The following is a 14,813-nucleotide window of genomic DNA, read 5'->3' on the forward strand; positions in this document are numbered from 1 at the left end:
GATCGTGCAAAATCCTACTTCAACGTACACTTGTGAATAATTCATAGCTTCCACTACGTAAGTTTGTAAAAGAGCCTTAATTTACCCTAGTCTAATGGTGATTGATTGTTTCGGTAGCAGTCACTTTGCCGACGATGATCATAGAGTGAAAGCCCTTTGGGCAACCATACAAACTCAAGAATAATAGTTTGAATGAATGGAACACATGTTGCAAGATGTCCAACAGACTATCACTGAAATTTGTATTGGTGGCAACCAGGTTCGTGGTTCAGTTTAAGTTTGCATTGATGATGTGTCTCACAGGCAACCGAACATGGTTCATGTATATTCACATAGGCCTCCAGCCTATGCAGATTATTCTGATGATGAGGAGTTCGGATTATCAAGGTCGAAACAATCAGGAAAATTGTGAATTTTAGGTAAAACTTGATTGACTCACTTTCATTGAAAATATTTATGTGGATGATGTCTTAGACTGGCTTGATGGATTTGAAATATTTTTTCAAGTATTTTGACATACCTGAAAACAAGCAAGTTTCGTTGGTGCTTCAGTTAAGTAGAAGCAGGTAAAGGCTAATAGGTTGAGGCAAGAGAAACGCGGTCGTAGTACAAGATAAAATGGTTGTTGATTGCTAAATTCCTACCACCATATTATGAGTCGTACAGTCGGTATCAAACTTGCCCAGCTGAGATCTGGTGTATCAACGAGACTACGAATGTTTTTTACAAAAGAGATCGTGGCACAAAGAATATGCTTGAAAGTAGCAAGCATCTGCTTCTGAACCTCCATGCACTGAACCAAGCGAAGATGTCGCTCGATGTCCTATTTCCACTGGTGAGCTGCTCTCGCATCGGTGGAGCCTGTGAACTCAGGTGGGCTCCCCTTTGTGAAAGAACTCCTGGCCTTTTCCCAAGTATTAGTCTGAACAACCGGTGTTGGTAACGGTGCTGGTAACGGTGCCGGCTGTACCTGAGGTTGATTCCAAAGTGTAGCGGTTACCCCTACTTCTGTAGCCCGAGCAATAAGGTCATTGAGGTGAGGAGGATACTCTAGATCTCCTTCTCAATCCCGAGTCTGCTGAACTTCCTCCTGCTCCTCACCCTCATCCTTCTGACGCTGCCTACGGGCCGCTTCCCTTCGTTGCCGATTATTCCGTCTGGTTCTTACGTTAACCATTTTGTCAACACAGAAAGACAGACATCAGTACGATTAAACCAAATCGTAAAGAATACAATGAATCATAAACTTAAGCTCTAATCAAGAGAAAACGCTACGTGGAAGTCTTATACTATAGATTCCTAGAGACACTTGAACCTGGAGTGCTCTGATACCAACTGTGATACCCCTCGGATCCGAGACATGGGTTGATCAGGCCCAGGCCCAAACCCGAGGGAAATATCAAACAATTAATACTTTAATGAACACATAATACAAGACGAAATAATAAGAAGGGAATAAAAATGGCTGAAAAGAACTCTAATTGAAAATCCTCAAAATAATGTTATAAATATCCAAACTCCAAAACCTCCAATTAAATAACAACTCGGGAATCCATCTAGTGGACCCCTAATAAAAATCCCAACTGTAAAATGAAATAACTGAAATAAGATCCAAAGCTAAAAAGTAAGCAGTCCTACGTAGTCGGTGGAATAGAAGTCTGTATTTGCTCTGCACGACCAATCTCTAACCCTGGAACTGACGAGCACCTAAAAAATAATAAAAGAGTGGGTCAGGCCCACATGCAAGTCCTGATCTACGATCCAAACAAGAATCTGATACGCAGATACATCTTAGATAGACTCAACAATATCTAGAGTAGTCCATATATGTATATATTACACACTATAGGAAGCTCACTAGTCTAATAGGTCTGTCTCAGCCTGAGTAGAGATACCATGCAAATCGCACATTACGTGGTCATGTGTACCTAGACCTACTAGGGAACAACAACTACTGTCCAGCTATCCATCCTAGGCGATATACGTACCCTAACCATGGTCATGAGACTCAAGCTCATACCATGGCATCATAACATAAATATATAAAAGTCTGTGTCCTCCTAATACAGAAGATCATCCATCTGATATAGTGGCGTGATATCTGTATAACAATCCATCCCAGAAATCTAATTATGTCATTCAGTTATTTACTGACCTGACACTCACAGAAGTCGGACTTAACTTTTGTTGTTAATCCGAACTTCAATCCAGATTAGGTAGGCTTAGTGTCTGAACCAATCCATACCTAGTATGCCACCGTCCCATACCGGTGCATACCATCCTCTAGTTAACATAGTTGACAAAAATAGTATAATTATCTATCAACCACATTCCAAAATAATCAAAAGTATAGTTTAACATGTGAGTCACTAAACCATGCCTCCACTGAAAATTCAGAATTCAAGTTTCAGTCCATTAGATTGATAAAACAGGTTTATGCAATTTGCTTCTCCAAACAGTACCATAACTGGTGCATTTATGTATAGATTTAAGCATCAGTTCATTCCAACTAAGCGTACACATTATTGATTAAAAATATGTTTAAAACACAGTTGTAAAATATGATTCAAAACTTAAGATCATGCAAAGGCATCATATCTCCTCCAAACAATGTCGTAACAGATGAGATATATAAAAGATTTAATTATCAGTTAATCCCAACCAAGCATACATGTAATTAAATAACAGAATGCTTTTAACTCAGCTACAAAACATGATTCAAAACTTAAGATCATGCAAAGGTATCAAATTTCTAAAACAGTCTGTATTTCAAGCCAGTTGCTCAATTTTCCACATACAGACCTTTATTCAAACTTATGTTAATTTTGTTCTCAATTCCTGAATGTAAGCTTGCTTCCCAATATTTTTATAAGTCTTAAACAATGTATTAAATCACCCAGAAGCCTTTAAACAATTTTAGAAACCTCAGTCTCAGCCAAACAGAATATAAAAACTCAGTTTTATGCAATACCAAGAGAAAGAGAAGGCTCTGAAACTCAGAGAGCCTTCTTTATTCAAGGAGAGCCGGCTCCCCTTCCGTGGGAGCCGGCTCTAGATGGGTGAGAGCCTGCTCTCAACCCTAGATAGCCGGCTCTAGTGTTTTAGGAGCAGGCTCCATCCCTTTTTGGAGCCTGCTCTCACCCCTAAGAGTCGTGGCTATTCTGCGTGTGTCTTCTCTGACTCCGGTGGTTTCCAGTCTTTGAAAACAGTTTTATTACAGGTTTTAAAGTCCTATCCTCATCCCAAATTGATCATAAGACAGAGTTATACAACTAATAATTTAGTTACACATCAATGTTTAAAGTAAACAACAACCGTATACAAACTGAACTTGTAACAATCGAGTAACAGATTTAATTCAACGATCCTAGAAATTGATTTAACATATATAAATGATGTAATAAAAACTTAGTTTAATTCTTAGAGTCTAACTAAGCATGCACAGAACACCGATTCATGGGAAAGAGAAGAACAGAGACTTGCCATTGAGTTTCAAATTTGAAACTCTAATTCCACAATTTCTGTATGATACGTTTGTGTCCTAAACTGCAAGTCTGCTCCTCCAGTGCTTTGGATCAACCCAGAAACAACCCCTTGCCTTCCTCTTTGAACTGCTTTATTAATCACCCAAGGTTACTCTGTGTTTATCTCCAATCTTACTCTCTGTTTCTCTCTGCCTCTCACTCCGGGAATAAGGTTTTGTTTTCAACCCTAGGCAAAACGTATACATGTATATTTATAGATTTATAAACCCTATACCCTAATTCTAATTGTAATCCAAGAATGGAACGTATTCACTAATTAAATTAATAAGTCGGCTACACCTTGAAACCTAAAACCCTAAGTCACGATATACAAGGTCAATAAACAGTGAATTAACTAAATGTCTCAATTAACTAATTCAAGTAATTAAAACAAGTTACATTTTAATAAGCAATTAATTTAATTTAAATAAGTTAAAGAATTCAAATAATTTAATTAAATCCAATAAAACAATTAAACCAACCAATTAATTCAAGCAATCCAAAGAATTCAAATAATTAATTAAATCAAATGAAACAATTAAGCCAATCAATTAATTCAAGTACAAAACAAATAAATAACAAAAAACAAATGCAAATAAATACTCAAGTAAATACCAGAAATATCCTTTTAAAATTAGGGGTACTACATTAAAGATTAATTTGGTTCGCATGTTAGTTTCAATTATAACAGTATGCCTTTACATGAATTGGTGTTTGCTTGTTTTAAATTTTCTTGCATAATTCATGTTTTAATTGATGTCGATTAATGAAAAATTAATTTAATTAATTCTGGAACACTCTGGACCTAGTTTTAGACATCGAGGAACTTTAGGAATGGAGGACAGATGATCAGAAAGTCTGAAATTAGCCTGCGTCGGAGAAGACGGAGGTTGGGAGGAGTGGAGGCGATTCCACACCTTATTGGAGTCGGCTCCATTTGGGTGGAGGCAGCTCCATATGTTTTTGGAGCCTGCTCAACCTTAAATTGGAGCCTCCTCAACCTTAAATTGGAGCCTACTCCTTTGTGGATTTTCAATTTGTTTTAATTTCAGCGATGGATTTTACTTCTGTACTTGGATTTGGATGTTCCAGTTTAATTAGAAGCTATGCTGAAGGGTCTCAGAGGTGTCCTGGGCTTATTTAAAACTCCCAAGAGCCTTGTTAATGCATAGTAAACCACCTTGTATTATAGCTTGTACAGTATAAATTCTTACACAAATTGTTATACTGTTTTAGATGTGGAGGATTTAAATTGTTCAATATTAATTTAACAATTTTCCGTGAATGGTTTTTATAGTTAAATCATGCCTTAATGTTATAAGATAAACATGTGGATTTATATATTTGATTATGCTTACTTGGAATTAATTAATGTTTACATATATGATCTGTAATATCAATTATTGAACTTTGCGGAGTAGTATCAAACAAGCCTGATAAATTACAAAATTTGATCATGCTTAGTATGGAACAATTGATGTTGGTATTTAATATTTTAATTATCAATTGTTGGATGTATGGATTAGTTGATATTTACTTTTGTTATCTGTATTATCAATTACTGGATGGATAGATTGTATGCACCGGTATGGGATGGTGGCATACTAGGGATGGATTAGTTTCAAAATACTAAATCCTACCTATACGGAATAAGGGAATGGATTAAAAATATAAAATCCTACTTATATTTAAGTCTGTACAGCTGAACAAGTTGAACGACTAATTGGAATTCTTTTGGATTTATGGCTTAGTTGATAATTACATTCATAGTCTGTAATGTCAACTACTGGATGTATGGATTGTATGCACCGGTATGGGACAGTGGCATACTGGGGACGGATAAGTTTCAAAATACTAAATCCTACCTATACAGAATAAGGGAATGCATTATAAAATAAATTCTACTTATACTTAAGTCAGATTAGCTGAAACAAAGTTGAGTGACTAACTGGATTACTTGTTATGGATATGTAAGTCAGTGCAGCTGAACAAGCTGAACGGCTAACTGGATTTCTATGGATGGATAGGGTAAGATTTTAAATATATTTTTATGGTACCGCGATATGAGCTTGAGTCTTAGCGTCGACGGTTAGGGAGCGTATATATAGTAGGATGCGTAGCTGGCTATGTTGGTTGAGGTATACCCTGTAAGGCTTAGGTACTCATGCCCACTCTGGTGCGTTTTGCATGTTGCCTTCTATTCAGGTTGAGACCCTTTTCGTAGTTTAGTGAGAGTCCCGTAGTGTGGATATATATATATGTACGGACTACATAGCTATTGTTGAGTTGTTTAGGATGTACATGCGTATCGAGTCTTTGTTTGGATTGTAGTAGGATAGAGCTTGTTCGTGGGCCTGACCCACTTCTATTTTTCAGGTGTTCGATAGTTCCAATCGTAGACTTGATCGTGCTGAGTAGAGACTATCACTCACTCTTCCAACGATGTAGGACTTCTCTCCGTGATTGAACTTTGGATGTTCTTTCAGTTGTTTTCATTTTAGTTTGGTTTTTTTATTAGGGGTCCACTAGAGATGGATTCCTGAGTTGTTTAAACTATTGGAGGTTTTGGAAGGATTAGATTTTATTAATCTTTATTATTTGAGGATTTTATAGTTAGATTTCTTTTCAGCGTTTAAAATTATTTCTTTCTTAAATTCATTTTGTAATCTGTGTTCATTTTAAATATTAATTGTTTGATATTCCCTCAGGTTTAGGCTTAGGCCTGTTCAACCCATGTTTTGGATTTGAGGGGTATCACACTTACCGTGCAATTAAGGCACTGATTTGAGATGTTTGTGGGTATCATCACTGGAAACCCTCACGAGACTACAACTCATCCACTAGGGGTAACCTAGGGGTTTAAAGGTTTGTTGCATAGGCTAAATACAACCGTGATTCCCACGAAAACGGCTTTTTAGTTCTGTATTTCTAAGGGACTAGCAATATGTAAGTTTAGGGGTGTGATGAGCGCTGAATGTTGCATATTCGAGCCCCTAAATATACATATGTTTAGACCTAAAGTGATACTTCTATCCATTGTTAGACTGATTTCTATGTATTTTGTGTTTGTAGGTACTTTCCCGAAGAAACGGTTAAAACCAGGCTTTTATGATGAAAATAATGATAATAAAGCTTACCGCGTCGTTGCCAGTCATCTGAAGCAAGCCGAGAGTCAAAATGGTGAAGTTTGGAAGAAGTTAGAATCTAAAGCTCGAGCATAAGGCATTGAAGCTCGAGCCTTGCACCTTCAGGCTCGAGTTTGAACAAAGGATTCTTGAGCATGACCATAGGGTGCTCGAGCCTTGACCCATAAGCTCAAGCACAAGGCGTTGGAATTTGAAGGAATTGATTTCCAAGCTCCTAAACCTCGTTCCAAGCCACAAGGATCGAGCACTAATACCTAAAGCTCGAGCTTACAGCCCCAAAGCTCGAGCCCAACACCTTGGGATCGAGCACCATGAAGAGATGATTGAGCACCATCAATAAGGAGACGTTCCAGACAATTTTTTCTTCTAGAGCTTGAGCCTCAGCTTTGATGCTCGAGCATGAATCAAAAGGATCGAGCATCAACACTTCAGGCTCGAGCATGGCTGAAAACTCTAAACCCGCTTCAGTATTTTGGCCATAACTTTTGACTTGGAACTCCAAATTGGGTAAACTTAGTAGCTCTGGAAAGAAAACTCAAAACTTAACATTTTTGTCTCTAATAGCCATCTCCAGATTCGCACTCTAAATAGGTTAAAATCGCATTGCAAAGTAGGAAAAAGTTGCTGGCAGGTAATGCTCGAGCCTAAACCTTAATGCTTGAGCCTAGGACTCTGATGCTCGAGCCTGGACGTCCTGGAAGTCATAAATATATGTGAGAATTACCAAAAATCATATTTCTTTATTTCCTTATGGGCCCAGATTACCCTAGAAGACCTAAAAGCCCATCTAACCCTTATTAGAAGTTAATTCTTCTATAAAAGGAGGCACAAGGACATCCATCCATCCATCCATCCATCCATCCATCAATCTCTCATCCATCCATCTATTTCATTCCTTTATCTCACGGAGGCTTTTAGGGTTTTGAAGGGAAGTCCCCAAGAGAGAAGTGCAGACCTTGACGATGAAGACTACATCAACACAGATGATATCTAGCGTCGTCATGAGTAGCTAATTCATTTCTTAAGGCATTGATGTAGCCCAAATCCGAATACTATGGTTTGATTGTTCTGTACTTTGGGAATTTAATATATTATGTATTTTGATTGTATGATTTTGGGCAATTGAGCCAACTTGATTGGTCTTTAATGAATTAATAGTTTTTGACTAGTTATTACCTTGTCTTAGATATAACTGCTCATAAATTATTCTCAACTGATTCTTATGGACGATATCTAGCGGAGCCCTGTCATAAGAATGGAGATCATGCAATAGTGTTCAAACGTTTTTTTATTAATGAATGTTTTCATAGTCTATGCCTAGGGAAGACGAGTTATACTGCAAAATTAGTTAGAAGTAAGTAGGTATATAATTCGTGCCAACCGAAGATAGGTTATTATTAACTGAAATTCATAAAATATCTTTCTTTAGACTCTGAATTAAACGAATGTTATTGAGTTTAATTCCATATTATACGTAATTATTGAAATCCCACGGTTGAACAGTTGACCATAGTATGAGGTTTGTGGTGAAGTCAATCCCTAAGTATTTCTTCTCTTGATCGCAATCCTTTTATTCCATTTATTTTCTTTTATTTTATTTATTTTTCATTTATGTTATTGCACAACAACAAATTAAATCCTCTTTTAAAATTAAAATAGTATTAATTGAAGACTCGATAAACCACCACAGTCCTTGAGGTTCGATACCCTCAACATAGCCCTATCCTACAAGGATTCGTTCTATTGCGAATGGTATTTTATTATTGATAAATAAAAACACACATCAAATCCTAACCCTAAGACTTTCTTCCTATCTCTTTAATTCTTAGTTTAATTTACTTGCATTGTCATTTTCATTTCCATGCTTTCAATTGAACTCTAGTTTAATCATTTCACCAAAATCTTTTTCTCTCAAAATCTCTCTCTCTCTCTCTTTCTCTCTTTCACAATTTAATTAACTTTAAAACCAAGTTTAATCCCAATACGTGTTCAATCCCTTAGGAATGATCCCTTCTCACTTCATACTTGACGGTATAAGTGTTTAGCGGCTTTTATATAAATTTAGAGTATGATCCCCGTTTGATACCATTTCCAAAACCAAAGTGTTGTGCATTATTTTGTGTACATGCTCGAGTCGCATCATATGGCTTGTCCAAATTGCAGTCAAACCTCTTACCTCAAGAGGACTTAACACTGCTATCATGCTTACTCTTAGAGACTGTAGGCATCTCAATTTTGAAATCTCTTTGTTAGAAGTTTGCCAAACTAGCCTTTTCGATGGCCCACAATACTTCAATTGTTTTCCAAATTACTCAGCAGCTCTTGATGACCCAATAATCCTCCATACCTTAACCCTCAATGTCTCAAGTAATGGTTATGAAATGATGGATAGAGCCATACCTTTCAATGTTGTTTATAGAGTCCATTATAAAGTCTATACTACTCAAGTCAGCCTCGATGCTCCTAGTGAGTCTCCCAAAGGCGAAACCCTCATTTTTCATTCTAGTGACGAAAATTCACACACGTATGTTCGAAAAACCATCACTTGGAATGAAGTCACCTTCCCGAAAGAATGGACTCTCGAGCATGATGTTCCTCATTCGAAGATTGAGAATAAAAGGTTGGAACAAATATCTCAATTTTCCGATGGAACGGTAAAAGTTAGATTTAATACTAACAGGCTCAATAGACTTTCTATCCGAGAAATAGAGCCACCTAGGTTGTCTTTTTCTCAAGCTTCTTTCCTTCAAACACACTATTCAAAAGTCCCTTTGAGAAAATCATTTTCTGGAACACCTACAAGACATCTAAACCTCATCGGAGTTAAAAACAAAGAAGTTGCTAAGCTAGTTTACCAGGACGACGAAAGTGAACAGACTGAAGAAGAAGGCATCCCTCCTCTTTAATGTGATCCATTACCTGCCAAAACCACTCCTCAAAACCAAGATCCTCAAGATCCTCTTCCATCCATAAACTATTCACAGTTTGAAGATCCAGACCGCCAGATCCATCAACTCTACGTAATCGAAAAGGTATATGAGATGGATAAAGACTTTTTACACAAAAAATTTTATTCTAACACCAACAACTCCAGGAGACAATGGTATTTCGAAACCTTTTCTGCTCAAAAAACCCTTGAAATTAGAGAAGAGTAGTATGCTTTTTGTATGCACCACAAATTTTCAGCCCCATTGTTTACATGGTATGAAAAATTCTGTCTTGACAACGATATTGATTTTCCTTTCTCAACAATCAAATCCCTAAATGTTACATCCATATCCACAACCACATGGAAAACATCCCGAGGTGAAGCCATCCACCCCCCAGCTGAAGCAATTGAATTCAAGGCGAAGGCACCAAGAACTGTCACACTTACTGTTTCTTGATGAGCGTTGAATATATGCATATTCAAGCCCCTAAGTACGTATATGTTAGGGCCTAAAGTGATACTTCTATCCATTCTTAGACTAATTTATGTTTAATGTGTGTTTGTAGGTACTTTCCCAAGATAAATCGTTAAAACCGGGACTTTATGATGACATCGAAGCTTACAGAGTCGTTGCCGGTCATTCAGAGTAAGCCGAGAGCTAAGTCGGTGAAGTTTGAAGCAATTCAAGCCTTAGAGCTCGAGCCCAAGTGTTGAGGATCGAGCATCACAACAAAGAAGAGAAGAAAAATCAACAAGGCCCAAATGCTCAAGCATCAGTACCTTGATGCTCTAGCCTTACTGCAAAGATGCTCGAGCCTTACTGTAAGGGTGCTCGAGCCTTAACCAAGGGTGTTCGAGCCTTGATCCTGAAGCTCGAGCATGAGGAGTCATAAATTAATGAGTTGATTTTAATTGAAGGCTATGTTCCCAGGTCTCGTGCATCACCTCCATGATCGAGCACTATCCACAAAGGATCGAGCATCATTCATTGATGCTTGAGCAGTGAGCCCCAGATGCTTAAGCATGGTACCTAGTGCTCGAGCCTATGAGGCTTAGATCGAGCAATGTTAAAGGAGTAAACCCCAAAAATATTCTAAGTGTTGAAGAAAAAGACGCTTCAGAAAAGAGTTGAAGAAAATTGGCTAAGTGATAAACTGATGATCGAGCACCATTTACTGAAGCTCGAGCATCCATCCAGAAATGCTCGAGCATTTGTTCCTGAAGCTCGAGCATGAACCCTAAAGCTTGAGCATCCGTGTAATACCCCGTAATTTTAAAGAATGTATTTAAATTAATTTTGTGTTAGGTTAATTAATTTTATTTATTTGTGCATACTACATTATTATATTATGTTCATTTAATTGTGCATGTAAAGTGATTGTGTATGTTAAAATAGTAAATTTATTTATGCATGTATTATTAATAATAATTTTATTTGTTGGTTATGCTTATATTAATCATTATTAGTTAATTAAAGTATTATATTTGTGTTATATAGTATTATGATGATATAATGTATTATTTTGTAATAATAATAATTATATTAGTTTAATAATAATTATATTAGTTTAATAATAATAATAATAATAATAATATAATAATAATAATAATTATTATAAAAGTTTATTAATAATAATATTAGTAATAATAATAATAATATTTATAATAATAATAATAGTATTAAACCAAAGTCATGATGAAATTAGAGATTAGGATAGGATTGCATCAATGGTTATGGTTGGAATTAAAGCCATATAGGTAGGAATATGAGAAATGGGTGAGAAGTTATTATAAATTAGATATTTGTAATATTTATATTATATATTTTGTCTATAAATTAACTAGCTTGCCTTAGAAAAAAAAATAAAGGGAGTTAGAAGCAAAGTATAAATTCTAGAGAGCTATTTTATAAGAGTGAAAGGAAAAGAGAAAGAGAAAGAAGCTTGGACCGGTGTAGGCAATTTTACCCGACTACGCGCAGACCGGCGGATTTATTTTAAATCCAAAAAGGCAAGTTATTATCTACTTTTCCCCTTTGAATTAATAAATTAATTGTTTAGCTTATTTTTATGCATAGAGCCAAGGTTTGGGGGTTAATAAATTATTAATTTTATTTTATTAAATTAATGGAATTTTAATTATATAGGATGGTATATATTTATTTAATGTCCTATGAAATTAATAATGGCTAAAAATAATTAAATAAGACTTTAGGGATTTTTCTAGAATTTTCTAGATTTTTCCGGGCATTTTCTGCAATTTCCGGCGACCTTCCGGCGAGTTTTCCGGTCGCCGGCAGTGGGGGAGACGACCGGAGTGATCCGGTGCGACGCGGCACACCATAGGAGGGTGTACGCGCGCATCCTGGCCATTAGTGGAGTCTGATTGATCCGGTGCATCGCGGTCCATGATACCGCGGTACACCCGGATCTGTGGGCGTTGGATGGAGGGAAGATAGGGTGAGATGATCCGGTGTGACGCGAGTACGGAATCCGGATGCAGCCAACCAACCAGGAAGTGACACGTCAGCAAGGCACCCTTAGTGCGCGCGTGGCAGCGCGTGCGCGCGCGTGGGAGCGCGTGGCTGATGCCAGACGCGCGTGGAGGCGCGTGGGAGAGTGGGGAAGGTTGGGCTGCGCGTGGGGAGGCTCTGGGAGGCGCGTGAGGGCGCGTGTGGGGTCCCTACAGCTGCTGGAAATTACCAGAATACCCCTAGGGCCTGTTTTGTAAATTCCAGAACCTTAAACTTGGATTTTTAGGTACTGTGTTGGTAATTACGGGTTTAACGGGCCACGAAATTATTATTTTAACACCCGTTACTCATTTTTATGGCCGATTAATCTTTTCTAAGCATTTATTGGCTCGTTCGCAGTACGGATACTAATGTGATTTATTTAACGACATTGTTAAATATAAATAGTGTTATTTTCGTATTTAATGGTATCAAACATTACTGTTAAATTAAATAAGGCCATGGTTTTAGTCAGATAAATTATCCATGATATCTTATAGGATGTTTATACTGTTAATTGATATATAAACCATGATTATTATGCTGTGTGCATTTCAGGGAATAAATGGACTGTTTATTATGTCGCATTTATATTATATGGATGTGTTGCCATATAGAACCATGTGAGCTGACTAATAAGTTTAGACTCATTTATACCTTATGCATTCGTTGCGATAGACAGATGTGTGGCTGTCGGGGTATGTGGTTTAATATTATTGGCATGTGTTGCCTAATTGACATACTCGGTATATTTATTAATATTATTGGCATGTGTTGCCTAAATTGACATTCTCGGTACATTTATTAATATTGTTGGCATGTGTTGCCTAATTTATATGCTCAGTATATTCATCAGTACTTTGCGAGGTGTTATCACTGTGTAGTTCGTTATAGTCTGTGTTGTCAGTACCGTGCACCATGTATAATAGCTGATTTCCCGGGTAGGGAAAGGCGACACTTGACCACCTAGTGTGAGTCTAAGTGATCTCCGTCTATTCTGGTTGAGGTCATGTTATACATCGGATAGTTCCCGTAGGATGTATACAGATATAGTACTCATCCGATTCATAATGATTAATTTATTTGATTCTCTGATTTGGGTCATAGTAGAGAGGACTTGCTCGTGGGGTTGACCCACCATTGTTGTTATTTCAGGATACGGTCAGTATCCGTTTCAAGGCTGAGGTTAGCAGTGTGGGACCATCATCCGAACTCATCTACTCCTACGATCCAGTGCAGGGTAGAAGTTTTATGTAGTATTTCAGTTTCAGTTTTTATCTACTTTTGACGTTGAACTCTCAGGGTTATATTTAGGGATCCCTGACGTAGGATTTCCAAGTTGTAATGAAGTACTGTATCAAATAAAGGATGGATGGATGTTGTATTATTTAATGTTTCTTTCCTGTCTAAATTCTTTTATTTCCATCATTTTGTATTCCATGCTTGTATATTGCCAATTGTTTTTGATATCCCTCGTTTTTCGTGTATAAGCCTGATCAACTTATGCGTGGGAAATGTGGGGGTGTTACAGTTGGTATCAGAGCATTCCAGGTTCGAGTGTCTTAGGGATCTGTGATTACTATACTTCCGCGTTGTGTATTCTGATAATTAGAGCCTAAGTATTAGGGTTCTTTGTATTCTTTTAGTCGGTCCATGATAATGTACTGACGTTAGATTCTTTCTGAATGTAATAGAAGGATGTCTCGGCGTGGGACAAGGAATGCGAACCGTCATCGCAGTATTTCCCCAACTCAAAATGAGAATCAGGAATTTTCTCCTCAAGTTGCTGATATCATTGCACGAGCGGTGGCAGCAGGAGTAGCATCTGCTCTACGAAACCAGCAACCTCCTCCGATAGTACCTGTTCCTGAACTAGTGGCACAGCCAATGTCATGGGACAAAGTTCGTCACTCGTTCATCCGGGGAAATCCACCGACATTTGCGGGGTCCACAGATGTCTTGTTAGCATATCAGTGGAAACAGGAGAGCGAGCGTCATCTTCGGATGGTAATCTGTACCGAAGTGCAGAAACAGATGCTGGCTACGTTTATGCTGATAGGCAATGCATTGCAGTGGTGGGAGTCTATTACTACTGTCGATGAGAGGACCAGATTGACATATGCTGAATTTCAGACTCGCTTTGACGGCAAGTATTTTCCTATGTCAGTAAGATCAGCGATGAAGACCGAATTTCTGGATCTGCAACAGGAAGATCTGACTGTGGCTGAGTATGAACAGAAGTTCATAAATTTGTCATTATTTGCACCAGAGGAGGTCAATACGGAAGAAAAGAAGAGAGACCGCTTTGTGAAGGGGTTGATATGGCCGATTAAAGTGGTGATCTTAGGTAGTCCGGCATATACTACTTATATCCAGGTGGTTAATGCCGCCTTACAGCACTGCCAGATGAGGAGTGATTACCGGAAGTCCAAGGGAGATAAGCGGACTAACCGAGACTACCAGACAGTGGAGAAAGGAAGCGGCAGTGGTGCCAAGTCCAATGATCGGGGCAGATTTCAAGGACATCAACCTTGGAAGAAAAACAAAGGAAACCTAGATGTGCAGAGGGATGGAGTCCCTAATCAGGGTAGACAAGGTGGGATACCTCAGACCGGACAGGAACAGTGGTCGGGAAATCAACAGAGAAGGCAGGCAGGTCCTTTTACGGGACGTTGTTATCACTGTAGAGAGATTGGGCATCC

This window comes from Cornus florida, unplaced genomic scaffold, assembly GCF_030987335.1.
Source record: "Cornus florida cultivar Cherokee Brave unplaced genomic scaffold, ASM3098733v1 CherokeeBrave_3.0.0_Hap2_Chr08, whole genome shotgun sequence".
Classification (NCBI taxonomy): Eukaryota; Viridiplantae; Streptophyta; class Magnoliopsida; order Cornales; family Cornaceae; genus Cornus; species Cornus florida.